The sequence below is a fragment of the Lonchura striata genome, chromosome 3 (genome assembly GCF_046129695.1).
Source record: "Lonchura striata isolate bLonStr1 chromosome 3, bLonStr1.mat, whole genome shotgun sequence".
Classification (NCBI taxonomy): Eukaryota; Metazoa; Chordata; class Aves; order Passeriformes; family Estrildidae; genus Lonchura; species Lonchura striata.
The window spans coordinates 37,792,873-37,806,241 of record NC_134605.1 but is presented as its reverse complement, the minus strand read 5'-3'; positions in this window follow the sequence as shown (position 1 = coordinate 37,806,241).

The window sequence follows — 13,369 nt, the reverse complement described above, 5'->3', positions numbered from 1 at the left end:
AGAGGTGGTGCTGATGCTGACTGTGTGCATGTAATATATCTATCCACCACCTTTTTGAAGAAACTTATATTTGTCTAAATAGTGACATTTAGAAAGTCTTTTAGGGGTGGGTCTTCCCTCAGAAACTTGGTAAAAGTTGACTGTCTCATCAAAGCAAATTATCTCATCTCCCTCGGTGACCAGTAGAGAGAGCCAAGCACCTTTAAAAATCAATCAATCCTTTTCCCTGGCACAAATTTCTAAAGCAGATGAATTGGGGCTTTTTTCTGCTTGTTGCCTCTTTTTCCCCATTGACAGTAGCGACAATGTAGAGCAGCATTAGAAAGGGCAGGATATAAGGCAAATGCATCAGAAAATAGCAGAGAATCCTCTCTTAATATGTAGCCTTAATTGCATGTCATTCTGAAATGGAGGAGATTTGTTTGTTGCTCTCTGGTTTCTCCTACCTCAGTTTCAATCAACTGTTTATAACAAAATGGGAGTTTGTTTGCTTTTGTTTTGTGTTTGAGGGTTTGTCCTTCTTGGATTTTGGGGTTTATTTTTGGTGGTGGTATTTTTTGGTTTTGGGGGTTTTTTACTACAGAAATGTGCTAAGAAATTCAAATTTTGGAAGAAATTTACCTTTGAAAAAGCTGAGTTAAGCAGGGAGGGAATATAAGCAGAACAGACAGGCTTTGTATGCCATACAATGTTCTGCAGTGCAAACAGATAAATGCTGTAGATCTGTGCCTCAGTGTGCTGACAAGAGCTTACAAGGTTTGTGTGTGTGTGCAGAGATGCACACGTTGAGGAAAGGTTTAGACTGCTTTGTGGGATGGTGATTTGCTTGAAGTAAAGCTTCCTGTATACCATTTCATTATGCTCTAATACAGAACACACTGCAGGGTGATTGGTGTCTTTAGTATCCCCTTGGGTCATGCTGAAATTGTTCCATGCCCTGCAGAGTTGCAGGGTCTTGTGTAAGCTTGCTTCAAAATTGATCCATCTTTCAGGGAGTTCATATGCTAGTGAGCTCTGAAGATGACAGCTCAAATATATATGATACATATAATTTTTGTTTCAAAAAGTTTCCTCCACCAGGTTTCTACTAAAGCTGTGATTTACAGTGTGAATAGCAACCAAATGCCAAACACTGACATTGCAATCAGGTTCTTAATGGTTACCTTCCCAAAAAGACATCTTCTTTGTAGTGAGTTTCAGCAAGAGTAACTGTGAAAGCATGGTTTGGGGTTGTTTTGGGTTTTGCTGTTTTTTTGGGTTTTTTTTTGTTTTGTTTTGTTTTGTTTTGGTTTTTTTTGTTTTTTGTTTTTTTGTCATTTGTTTGGTATTATTGCTATTAAATTACACCAATTTAGTCATTTATATATATATATATATCCAGTGAGCCAAATTTTCAGCCTGAAGTTACAGAGTGTAGGTGTACCTAGACAGCAGCAGTGTGATGTTTTTTACAGTAAGGAGGACCTCAGCAGCTATGGTATGAGAACAGGATCTCAGAGTATTCAATAATGCTTATTAACAGCATGTAAGCTGAAGTGAAGAAAACAGCATGTCATATCAAAACACAGGGGGAGTATTGTTTATCTGAATTGGGATTTGGGAGAGGACTACAGCAATAATATAGTGCTTGCCATTTAGTTGTCTTCCCTTGGCGCGATTGTTAAAAGTTATTAAGTGACCAATGTGTAAGTAAATATGATGGGTGTAATTTGTGGGTTTTAATTTCAAATATTGGTGTATATTAAATCAGAGTCTGTGCACTATCTGTTCCTTTCAGCACAGCTCCAATTTAAAGTTCCAAGCATAAGAGAATGCAATATAATATAATTGTGGTCGTTTTATTTTCTTCAATAAAAGCATTCATTGCCTGTAGCTGGTTTCAGAGTGTTGTGAGCAGCTTGAAACTGTTACTGACTGTCTGCTAAAAGAAGTCTCAAGCCTGGCAAATACCTTTGGAGAATTTTTGTAATTGACATTATATTTAGCTTTTAGATGGAAAAGCACACACTGTTCAGAACAGCTGGCAGTCACTGAAGTAAAATGAAAGGCATTGTTTTGCAAAAAAACTCAGGTGAGTACAAAGTAAAGAGCAGCCTAATTATTTTACCTTAGTCAATTAAAAGTTAGTATGTGTATTAAGAGCTTGATCTTTATCATACTGTAATTAATGGTAAAACTCCCACTGACTTCAATAGTAATACCAAACCGAAAGATAAAATCACTCTTCAGAATGAGCTGAAAGAACTATTGCCTTCCAGTTTCCAACATTATATACAAGAATAATGTTTTGAGAAAATGACATGTCCTGAATGAAGCTGCTTTCTGGAATTAAACGTTTTATTCTGATTACTGATCAGTGCTCTCTGTGTCTTTGGCATTATCAGTCAGGGCATAGTCTTGCCAAAGTGGCAGATACTCTTGCCATTGGTGTCAGGGTAATGTCATCTGGGTTCACTCCTTGCAGGTCTGGGATCTTGGTAAATATCTTCATCTTTACAGCAGATGAACTAATGCAGATACTATGAAGTTAAATAATTTTATATGTTCTGCTGTGTTTAGAGATTAAGTGATATGTAAATACAAGGGTTTGCTGTGATATTAACATACAATTTCAGATGTGAAAGACATCTGGCTTCCCAGGATACCAGTTCTCTGGTTTAGATGTTTTTATTGACTTCTAAATGAACTATTTGGTTAAGAGCTAAGCACTTTCTATGTAAGTCCTAGCTCCATTTCTTTGCAAGGTGGAGGACAACTTGGGAACATTCCAGTGTAATGTTTTGCCAGCAGCAATCTCTCAAAATGCTTAGAAATCTCTGTCTTAAAGCTGAGCAGTAGTGAAACAAGGAAAGGATGGTGATTAATAGAGGATTACATATGCACCTTAAGATAAGATAAAAAACTGGAGTGATTAGTGAAGTTCTTAATTTTGCTAAAGTGCCTTGTTCATATTGCTTTTTCATCCTTGGAGTCTGAAACCTGATTTCAGTCTACTGTTTTCTTCCAGAGTTGGAAGTTCCTGCTCTTAAGAAGTGTGATGATTCTAATCTATTAACTGCAGAAGAGCAAAAGTCCTGTCTTATCCCACCTTCAGTCTGATTATAGCACTTTTGGAAGTTTATGGTCATTCCATATCCAGTGGTATGCTGGGTTCTTGCCTCTTTTCTCTTTAGCTTAGTTTTCTTGCATAAACTGCTGGACTATTCTGAAAGTGCTCTGTACTTTCCTTCCACATAAATGAAGAGCTCTGCTTGTTTGTCTGTTTGTTTATCCATCCTGGTTCTCACATGGTCTTCGAAGAAGGACCAAGGAAGAGCCTTGGATCATGGTTGTACTAACTTCCCACCAAAATGCCCAGGCAATTTTCCTGGCAGCAGTGCTGACCAAAAGACATTGTAATAATGACAAAGAGACCCAAATCGTAAGTAGAAAAGTTACAGCACAGGTCTACTTAGAGAGCCTGAGGTAGCTAATCTCTTACAGTCATGCAGCCTCAGTAATGATTGCTTACCCCTCCAAGAGTTTAATAAAGGTAAAAAAAATGAAATAAATTGCCCACAAGTTACCAAAAAATGAATCTAGAATGTGCAATGGTACCTTGGTTTTAGCTTCAGCAATGGGTCTGGGGGGCAGCCACAGTTCTGGAAATGTCCTGATTTGGAAGACAAGCAGATTCAGATCTAGATCTAAATTCCAGGGTCTGTATCCATTGCAATATGGCATGTGCTTGATGGAGCACTGAAATAGGAACTGGAAAAGTTAATAAACCCTTTTTTTCCAGTGTTATATCCATGTTTAATTTCTCTTCACTGTTTGCATTTACAACACATTTGAAAGTCTGGCATTTTACAGGAATATAATAAGACTGGTAATTAGAGCAGGCTGAAAGAATACAAGCCAAAGTCAATAGTTACCTATTTTCTTTTTCTTTTGTAAGCAGAAGCCTGTCAAGTTCAACAGAGAAATTTTCTTCATTATAATTTATTACAAAAGTTATAAAAACAAGATATCTTGAAAGAGTAAATCTGCATATTTTTTTCCAAAAGCAGGTTGAGGGAGATTAAAAGTTATTATATTTTTAACTTAAGCTTTCCCCACCAGACAAACAAACAAAACCACTAAATGACATAATCGCAAAATTTGGTTCTATTTACAGAAGAGGAAATGCCTGGCTGGGATTCATATAGTCCTCTGTGGCTCTTCTATGAGAAGCTGGATTTCGGGCAGGGACAGCTGTGCTGCTTGGGTGCCCACATCTACAGGGAGCTGGGATACAGTCAGCTTCAGGAAACAAGAGGGGCTGTTACACCTGACAAAGGTGCTAGTCTAAGAGATGGAGAATTTCATAGGGTGTTTAAGCATCTTGCAAAGTGTTAACATCTAATAAGAAAGCTTACGGCCCAAATGCTGTACTTCTGCAAACATTAATACAGGCTGTTGTTAGCCAGGGGAAATACTTTGTGAGGCTCATTAGTTTAATTGGTCCCTGTCATCTAGTTAAAAAGGAGGAAAGAAATGCTCCTGACAAAGGCACAGGCTCTTTGCAAGTGGCATTTTGCTGCTGTAGCTCTGCTATGTGCTGGCTGGCTAGAGTGGGGCATCCATCACAGCCTTGTCCTCCATTAGCACAGGGCAGCAGCAGGCAGCAGCTCCTGGACACAGCTACATGCCTAAGCCACCACCATTATAACCAGCTTGGGTGTGTGCGTGCCTCGGCCACTATGGCACTGGTTTGGAGTGCCACCTGCCTGAATGCTGTGGGTCCTTATGCTTTGGGCAGCCATGAGTCCTCCTCCTTCACTGCTTCTGAGGGTGAGTGGCTCACAAAGATGGTCAGCTCTAAAATCATTGTAAGCACAGCCATGTGGGAAGCAAGATTCAGTAGGAACTAGTTTTGGAGACTAGTTGCGTGAATGTCCTGTTGTGTACGCAGGGATAAGCATGGACCTCTATGGAGCTAATGTTTATTTAAGGCACAGCCTTAAGTAAATTTGATGCAGATGTGTACATCACAAGAGCCTTCCAGGGAGGGAAGGCATTGTAGGCAGGTGATTACAGCTGTATTGTGGGAATATGTGGTATTTAAATGATCCTGAGATTGTAGGAAGTCTCTGTCTTTCTGCCCCATTGCCAAAGAAGAAGCCATAATTCATCTGTGCTGGTTTCAAGGTTGTTTATTCTTGCTGTCTTGGTTAGACAAGACAGGAGTCTGTGAAAGAGGGCAAAGCCTCCTGTACAATGGAGAACGGCAAACTCCCCTCCCCCTGAATTACCAGGATCTTTAAATTAAAAGGCTCTCAGGCAAAGATATGGGAGTGGGAGTAACAATTCTTTACTAGGAGAAAACTGGACAACAATTTAAAAAAAGGCAAATGCAATCGGTACAAACAAAACCAGTGAAAGAAAAAAGTCTAGAACCTGAGGATTGCCAGTATCAGGTTTGCTGGGACAATTGCTTTCCCTTGCAATAGTTGATGAGTTGCAGCTGAAGTGGTGATCTTTAGAAGGGTATAATTTCCCTCTGAAGATCTGGTGGCAGTGGGGGCCGGTCTTCCTCTGCGCCGGGGTTGCCTCTGAGCTCCGCTGCCGTCGCCTCTGCGCGCGCCGGCTGCTTCGCTGCGAGTGCCGCCGAAGAGAGAGAGAGTGAGCTGCTTTTCTGGGAATCCCGCGAAGAGAGAGAGAGAGCTGTTTCTCTCGGAGTCCCGCGAAGAAGAGGGAGAGCTGCTTCTCTCGGAATCCCGCGAAGAGAGAGAGAGAGCCGCTTTTCTCGGAGTCCCGCGAAGAAGAGAGCGAGCTGCTTCCCCCCTCTGGGTGGGACCCCTCACGGTGTTACATTTTTTCAGCCCTTCATTGAATCAGTCAAAGGTGTATACACAAACCATTGTCTCTGAGAGAGATAACAAAAAACCTGTCCAACCGGTTCGCCTTCGACAGATGGCAAATGGAATACAAGCTTATCTTACAACCCAGGACATTATCCACCCCTTATTCTATTTCCATCTGCACACCATGAAATCTTACACCCAGTTCTCTCTTAAGACTAAGTTTCCCTGTGGTACACAGCGGGTCTCCCCATCTTCCTGCATTACCCACCAAGTGTAACCAGGTCCTTGAGCAAAGACAATCCCACGAATGGGTTGGTCTTTGCCTGAGGTGGGATTAATCCAAACAGTTTTCCCTAAAATACCTTTCATATGTACTACAGGGACCTTATCTCCATCTACTGCGTGTAAGGGTTCTGACTGAGCAGGGCCAGCTCGATTGACAGACCCCCGGGTGTTGACCATCCAGGTTGCTTTTGCCAGGTTAATTTCCCAGTTTCTAAATGTTCCCCCACCGAGTGCCTTCAGGGTAGTCTTAAGGAGTCTGTTGCACCGTTCAACTTTGCCGGCAGCTGGAGCATGATAGGGAATATGATATATCCATTCGATACCATGTTCTCTGGCCCAGGTGTTGATAAGGCTGTTCTTGAAATGGGTGCCGTTGTCAGACTCAATTCTCTCAGGGGTGCCGTGTCTCCACAGGACTTGTTTTTTCAAGCCTAAGATGGTGTTCCGGGCAGTGGCATGAGGTACAGGGAAAGTCTCCAGCCATCCAGTGGTGGCTTCTACCATGGTCAGCACGTAGCGCTTGCCTTGGCGTGTCTGGGGCAGTGTGATGTAGTCAATCTGCCAGGCCTCCCCATACTTGTACTTGGACCACCGCCCACCATATCATAGGGGCTTCACTCTCTTGGCCTGTTTGATGGCAGCACACGTCTCACAGTCATGGATAACCTGGGAAACACTGTCCATGGTTAGATCCACCCCTCGGTCTCGTGCCCACTTGTAGGTGGCATCTCTGCCCTGATGACCTGAGGCATCATGAGCCCATCGAGCCAGGAACAACTCCCCCTTATGGTGCCAATCTAAGTCTATCTTTGACACCTCTATTTTTGCTGCCTGATCTACCTGCTCGTTGTTCCGGTGCTCTTCATTAGCTCGACTTTTGGGGACATGGGCATCTACATGACGGACTTTCACCGTCAGCTTTTCCACCCGAGAGGCAATGTCTTTCCATATATCAGCAGCTCAGATTGGCTTTCCTCTACGTTGCCAGTTGGCCTTCCTCCACCTTCCCAGCCAGCCCCACAGAGCATTGGCTACCATCCATGAATCAGTATAAAGGTAGAGCTTTGGCCACTTTTCCCTTTCAGCAATGTCCAGAGCCAGCTGAACGGCCTTGAGTTCAGCGAGTTGGCTCGATCCACCTTCTCCTTCGGTAGCTTGTGCAACTTGGCGTGTGGGGCTCCATACGGCTGCTTTCCACTTCCGGTTCATCCCTACGATGCGACAGGAACCGTCAGTGAAAAGAGCGTAGCAGGTCTCCTCTGCTGGTAGTTGGTTGTATGGTGGAGCTTCTTCAGCCTTTGCCACTTGTACCTGCTCCTCATCATCAGTGAGACCAAAGTTTTCACCTTCTGGCCAGTTCGTAATTATCTCCAAAATCCCAGGGCGATTCAGGTTTCCAATACGGGCGCGTTGAGTGATGAGGGCAATCCATTTGCTCCATGTGGCGTCAGTGGTATGGTGGGTAGTAGGAACCTTTCCTTTAAACATCCACCCCAGCACCGGTAGTCGGGGTGCCAGGAGGAGTTGTGTTTCTGTGCCAATTACTTCCGAGGCTGCTTGAACTCCTTCAAAGGCAGCCAAGATTTCCTTCTCTGTGGGAGTGTAGTTGGCTTCAGACCCTCTGTAACTTCGGCTCCAGAATCCCAGTGGTCGGCCTCGAGTCTCCCCAGGCACTTTCTGCCAAAGGCTCCAAGACAACCCATGGTTCCCGGCTGCAGAGTAGAGCACATTCTTGACCTCTGGTCCCGTTCTGACTGGGCCAAGGGCTACAGCATGAGAGATCTCCTGCTTGATCTGGGTGAAGGCTTGTTGCTGCTCAGGGCCCCAGTGGAAATCATTCTTCTTTCGGGTAACCAGATAAAGAGGGCTCACAATCTGGCTATACTCAGGAATGTGCATTCTCCAGAAACCTATGGCACCCAGGAAAGCTTGTGTTTCCTTTTTGCTGGTTGGTGGGGACATAGCTGTGATCTTGTTGATGACCTCAGTGGGAATCTGGCGCCGTCCATCTTGCCATTTCACTCTCAGGAACTGGATTTCTCGGGCAGGTCTCTTGACTTTGCTCTTCTTGATGGCAAAGCCAGCTTCTAGTAGTATCTGGATGATCCTCTCACCTTTCTCAAACACTTCTGCCGCTGTGCTCCCCCACACAATGATGTCATCAATGTATTGCAGGTGTTCTGGAGCCTCACCCTTTTCTAGTGCAGCCTGGATCAGTCCATGGCAGATGGTGGGGCTGTGTTTCCACCCCTGGGGCAGTCGGTTCCAGGTGTATTGCACGCCCCTCCAGGTGAAAGCAAACTGAGGCCTGCATTCTGCTGCCAGAGGAATGGAGAAAAACGCATTAGCAATATCAATGGTGGCATACCACTTTGCTGCCTTGGACTCCAGCTCGTACTGGAGTTCCAGCATGTCCGGCACAGCAGCGCTCAGCGGTGGAGTCACTTCATTTAAGCCACGATAGTCCACAGTCAATCTCCATTCTTTGTCAGATTTGCGCACAGGCCAGATGGGGCTGTTGAAGGGTGAGTGGGTTTTGCTGACCACCCCTTGGCTCTCCAGCTCCCGAATCATTTTGTGGATGGGGATCACGGCATCTCGATCCGTCCGATACTGCCGGCGGTGCACTGTCGAGGTCGCAATTGGCACGCGTTGTTCTTCCACCCTTAGGAGTCCTACTGCAGAGGGGTTTTCTGACAGTCCAGGCAAGGTGTTCAATTGCTTAATGTCTTCTGCCTCTACAGCGGCTATTCCAAAAGCCCACCTGAGCCCCTTTGGGTCTTTGTAATATCCGTTCCGGAGGAAGTCTATGCCTAGGATACACGGAGCATCTGGGCCAGTCACTATAGGGTGTTTCTTCTACTCCTTCCCAGTCAGGCTCACCTCGGCTTCCACCAGAGTCAATTGTTGTGATCCCCCTGTCACACCAGCAATGGAAACAGGCTCTGCCCCCACATGTCCCGATGGTATCAGAGTACACTGTGCACCAGTATCAACTAAAGCATCATATTTTTGTGGCTCTGATGTGCCAGGCCATCGGATCCACACTGTCCAGAAGATCCGGTTTTCCCGTGCCTCTCCCTGGCTAGAGACAGGGCCCCTCTAACACTGGTTATCATTCCTTCCCTGGGCATACATACTAGAGGTCCCTTCAAGGGGGTCTGACAGATCGTACCCACAAGCTTGGTCACGGGAGGTTGAGGCTACCTTCACTTTGGTGGAACTCCCCCGGTTAGAGTTTCTCTCCTTGAGTTGACGGACTCGTGCTGCCAGGACAGAAGTGGGTTTCCCATCCCACCTCCCCATGTCTTCCCCATGGTCACGCAGGAAGAACCACAGATTAGCCCTTGGGGTGTACCCTCTCTCTCTAGCTGGGGATTGTTGGGTGCTGATTCTGGGGCCTGTGACTCTCACGGGTGCTGTATTAACCTTTCTTATCTCCTCCCTCATCTCCTCTTTAAACTCCTTAATCACAGCTGAGATATGAGCCTGCATTGGGCCATTAATCATACTCTCATAATTCCTAAGTTTGTTGGCAACAGAACCTATTGTCTCCCGGTGGGTGTCAGCATTGATCGTTGCAATGAAGGTGGTGTATTGAGATGGCCCAAGATTTGCTAGAATCCACAGCATTTGTCCCGTACACCTGACCTTGTCAGGGTCATCATTGTGTCGTCCATCCCTCCCAAAGAGTACCTCCAATACTGCCACTTCTCTCAGCTGTTGGATCCCTTCCTCGAGGGTCTTCCAGCGCATTCTATGATGGTGCTCTTGCATTCTCTCTCTGTGGATAAACCTCTCCCTGACACTCATTAAGAGCCGCTCCCAGAGAGAAAGGGACCCTGGTTCCCTTACAAAAACCTGATTTATACCCGAGTCCTGGGTCAAGGGTCCCAAGTTCCTTGCCTCACCACCGTCCAGCTGCACGCCTGTACCCATAAGATCCCAAACCCGGAGTAGCCAGGTAGCATAAGCCTCACGCCCTCGTCGCACAATGTCTTTATGCAGATTGCGAAGACTTTCGTACGTCAGGGACTCGGTGATGATAGCAATCTCTGGCTCCCCTGTGGGTTGTGAGGTTCCTCCATTCCTGTCCCTATCTGCAGGGTGCTCTGCTTTCACCTTAGACTTCCTTGTTTCTACTGGGGCCACTGCTGCTGACCGTGACTGCCCTTGTGGTTCAGCTGGAACCTGGACAGTTGTAACATTAGTGGGTTCCACAGCTGTACTATTAGACTGTCCCTCCTCAAGGCAAAGGGCCGGTTTCTCACCAGCTGGGGAAATGCACTCCTTCAGCATCTCTCGTATCTCCTTAACCAGAACCCTCACCCAATCTGGGCGGTTCATTTCTGAGGTGGGCTGTGGGGCAGGGTCAGGCTCTGGAGCAGCAGCATCTCGAGTCTGTGGTGTAGGTGTGAGGGTAGTTATCCAGGTTAATCTTCCCTTATCTCTGAATGCTAAATATAACAGGACTATCAGCAACACCACCCATTGTATGGTATCATTAGCACTTATAAAGGATCTTAACCCTTTGAGAACTGGTGGAGCAGACCCAAAAAGATGGTTAAAAGGTTGAGAGAAAGTTTGCCCAGGTGCTATTTCCTCGCAGTAGGTACCGTTATTAAAGTAACCCCAAAAACATACAGTTAACGTGTGATAGCTATGAATCCATGTACCTGCCTTCCAGAGGAAATTAAAGATCCATGAATTCCTCACCCAATTAACCCAGAAGCCAAACTTGATAACAGACACCGTAGCCTTAGTCATAGGACCCATTTTTAGATAAGGGTCTGCAAATGGGAAAAGTATAGCTACGATCACATGCCACCCAAACCAAGGTAAACTAGACCACATGGTGATGCTGAAGATGTTTTTACACACAACAAAACCAAATTACTTAAGAACTGTTAATCCTTTTTCCCTCTCAATGCCCTCGGGCCTCACGTTGATGCGCCAAATTCTGTCTTGGTTAGACAAGACAGGAGTCTGTGAAAGAGGGCAAAGCCTCCTGTACAATGGAGAACGGCAAACCCCCCTCCCCCTGAATTACCAGGATCTTTAAATTAAAAGGCTCTCAGGCAAAGATATGGGAGTGGGAGTAACAATTCTTTACTAGGAGAAAACTGGACAACAATTTAAAAAAAGGCAAATGCAATCGGTACAAACAAAACCAGTGAAAGAAAAAAGTCTAGAACCTGAGGATTGCCAGTATCAGGTTTGCTGGGACAATTGCTTTCCCTTGCAATAGTTGATGAGTTGCAGCTGAAGTGGTGATCTTTAGAAGGGTATAATTTCCCTCTGAAGATCTGGTGGCAGTGGGGGCCGGTCTTCCTCTGCGCCGGGGTTGCCTCTGAGCTCCGCTGCCGTCGCCTCTGCGCGCGCCGGCTGCTTCGCTGCGAGTGCCGCCGAAGAGAGAGAGAGTGAGCTGCTTTTCTGGGAATCCCGCGAAGAGAGAGAGAGAGCTGTTTCTCTCGGAGTCCCGCGAAGAAGAGGGAGAGCTGCTTCTCTCGGAATCCCGCGAAGAGAGAGAGAGAGCCGCTTTTCTCGGAGTCCCGCGAAGAAGAGAGCGAGCTGCTTCCCCCCTCTGGGTGGGACCCCTCACGGTGTTACATTTTTTCAGCCCTTCATTGAATCAGTCAAAGGTGTATACACAAACCATTGTCTCTGAGAGAGATAACAAAAAACCTGTCCAACCGGTTCGCCTTCGACAGATGGCAAATGGAATACAAGCTTATCTTACAACCCAGGACACTTGCTTATCTCTAACATGTTCTGCTGCCCTGCCACAGGTCTGTCCTACAGGGCAGTGTGTGGGGCTCTGCCCTCAGTGGGATGTTACAAACATTAAATACCAGAAACTACCTGTGCTATATTTACAATAATGTGCAAATATCTATCATCTACATTGAACAGTGTGTCCTCAGTCTAAACCAATAGAAAAATGCCAACACTACAGTGAAAGCATGAAGGCAAGAAGAAGAAAAAGGACAAGGCACACCCAATTTCCTCCATCTTGCCTCCATTGAACCCCTTATCTAGAATCCTAAAATTCTACTTTTGCACCCATGCCACACTAATTATTACTTATATCAAACACTCAGTGCTTGTAATTCACCCTGTAAGATTGAAAACTCTTTTCCATGGGCAGAGATCAGAGACAGTGTCTCTCGGGGCTCTGTCCAGAGGCCTTCCAGGATTCCCACATTCTATCTGACTCTCCATATTTTAGTGATGTGGTGACAGAGGTGCCAATGGGGGTGTATCGCAGTGCTGACCTGTGCTGGTCTAGGCTGGGCCCTGGTGAGCCCAGCTAACAGAAATTCAGTGGTAGTGTTAAGATACATGCAAATCTATTCCTGCAGGTGTTTCTCAATTGCAACCCTGGCTGCTGTGGGGTTTTACTGAAATTTCCTTCTGTTGCAGTACCTAACTTAAGTCTACTAAGGTGAAGTTTGTAGTCTGCTTTCTAGATCACTTAAGACCTGTGGCAAAATTAACTATATTGGTTTAGTTAATTATACTCATCCAAGAAACATTGGTAGCTCCCCTGGGTCACTACAGCAATTTCTTTTGTGCTGTAAAATGTTTACCTCTCTAGAGTGAAAATGTCTAGGCTGTCGTTATGTGATTCTACAGCTCCACACTGATAAAAGGCTACCTGTGCCTTATTTTTTTTTAAGCTAATAAGAAACTGCCAAATTAACTGGAATAGTTCCAGAGACTGATTTCTAATATTTTTTTTTTTCATTGTTTTTGATTTGATGTTACATGATTGATAGCAACTTTTTGTGCTTTGGGAATCTTGCTCTCTTTGCCTGTACTGGTTAGCTTCTGCTTTTTCACAGAAGTCAGCCAAGCTAAGTCTTTCCTTTTGATTCATGCAGGTTGTAAGGTCAGTTCTAATGAATTCGTGCTCCATTTCTCAGCTGGCTGGTTCTGCAAGTAGGCCTGGACAAATACATTGACATTTGAATTTAAGGTGACATTGAAACTTAGGTAAAAAACATTTGAGAATAGGTTCAGTAACCAAAAGAAATATTAAGTAGAATAAATAAAAACACTTTTATAATAAGAACATATTAAATATGTATATGTGTATGTATATATATCTCTATGTTAGAGATTACAATGTTTATATAATTTCATATATGTCAGCATCAATCTGAGGGATTCTTCTGTGCTCCAAAGAAAAGGGAAAAGTGAATCACAAGAAAAGGAAGGGAAAGAGTGTCATGTGGCATCAGCATTTCCAGTGTATT